The 1,800-nt window shown below is 38.9% G+C and overlaps 1 pseudogene; it reads right to left on the reverse strand.

Moving 5' to 3' along the window:
- Positions 1 to 389: 389 nt before the first annotated feature.
- On the reverse strand, positions 390 to 860 carry LOC110212342 (myosin light polypeptide 6 pseudogene; annotated as a pseudogene).
- Positions 861 to 1,800: the final 940 nt, after the last annotated feature.

A 1,800-nucleotide genomic window follows, 5' to 3' on the forward strand; every position in this document is an offset into this window, starting at 1 on the left:
GTGACTTTGAGTAACTGTTCTTGTGCCTTAGTTTCCTCATTTGTAATCTGGCAATAGTGACAGTGTTTATCTTTCAAGAGAAATGAAATAACGCATTTAAGGCATTTTGTTTTATATATATAGTGTATATATACATATATGTATGTGTGTATATGTGTGTGTGTATGTACATATGTATATATGCCATCACTATCATTATTTTTATTTTTAGGAGCAGATAGCAAGTTTATTTGGTGAAAGCAGAGAGCGAATAGGCCAAAGAGGACATATGATGGGAGTGGGAAGTAAGGATGTTGGTAATTCTGAAAATGTACTTAGTTGCTTCAGAAGCAACAGGATGATTTCCACACTGAGAAAGTTTGGGGGTTCTTTGTGGAAAGGAGTTGTTCTTAGCTATTCAGCACCATCTGGACTAGCTCTTCATAGTTACAACTGTTGCTATCCTCATGCCCTGCCACCAACACTCCCACTTTTTCCCCTGTCGTTTTCTCACCTAGGGTTCTGAGGATGCATCAGATTTCAGCCTCCATAACTGTGTCATTCCCTTCCTTATCAAATGCCCGAAGCCCTGTTACATAGTCTTCATGTGTGCCCTGGTTCTTATTCTTTGCTATGGTCTGTAGCAATGGCAGAAAGTGTTCAAAGTCCAGAACCTTCGTATTCATCCCATCACTCTTGGGATTCCCTAAGGCCTTGAGCTCCTCAGCATTGGTAGGGTTCTGGCCTAAGGCTCATATCATGTCCCCACACTGGCTGTATAAGATCTTTCCATCCCCTGTTCTGTCACATAGCAGGAAGGCCTCCTTGAACTCTGCTTTCTGATCTTCTGTGAAGTCACACACCTTGGCTGTGCAACTCATTAGCTCACTCGTATTGCTCCATCATTATTGTTATTAAAGAAAAAAAACTCAAATGTATAAATTTTATTATATACAACCCCTGTGGGAGCAGGCAGTTAAATTGTTATTATTACCATTTTCTTTTACTTTTTTTTTTTTTGGTGAGGCGATCAGGGTTAAGTGACTTGCCTAAGGTCATGCAGCTAGTTAAGTGTTAAGTGTCTGAGGCTGGATTTGAACTCAGATCCTCCTGACTCCAAGGCCAGAGCTCTATTCATTGCACCACTTAGCTGCCCCTATTACCATTTTATATATTAGGAAATTAGAGTCCTAGAATTGAAATGACTTGTTCAAGGTCACAAGTGCTAGACCTGTAACTCAAACTCAGTTTTTCTGACTTGAAGTCTAGTTTTTTTTTTCCACTACACCACCCTATGTTTCCCCCTCCAAGTGGTATCCATTGATAGTTAATGCTTGATTTATGTTAATGAAAATCTACTATCACCTTGGTTTCCTTACGGTCATTATTTACCAATCACTACAGTCAACAGGTAGAAAAAGTCTTGGACTCAATAGCACCTCTCTCTTTGCTTAACATCTTAGACAATGCCACAGTTTCCTTAGCCAATATTCATAGCATTGTTTCTGAAGAAGAATTCCATAGGGTATTCTTCATTTTTTGATCATTGAGCCAATTAATAAGAATCTATTAAGTGCCTACCAAGTGCTAAGCACTGTGTTAGGGGCAGAAATACCCAGACAAAATGAAACAGTTCCCAGATTGGAGACACATGCATTCTTTTACCAGAGATAACATGCACAGAACATCTTAAATAAATATTTAAACACAAACTGATTTTGAGGGGGGAAGGCAATGATATCTAAGGAATAAGGAAATGGATGATGGAGAAAAATAAAAGGTGGTACTGTGAGTTGAGCTCTGAAGGGAAATTGCTATTCT

Source organism: Phascolarctos cinereus, unplaced genomic scaffold, assembly GCF_003287225.1.
Source record: "Phascolarctos cinereus isolate Bilbo 61053 unplaced genomic scaffold, phaCin_HiC Scaffold_2;HRSCAF=192, whole genome shotgun sequence".
In the NCBI taxonomy this organism is placed as follows: Eukaryota; Metazoa; Chordata; class Mammalia; order Diprotodontia; family Phascolarctidae; genus Phascolarctos; species Phascolarctos cinereus.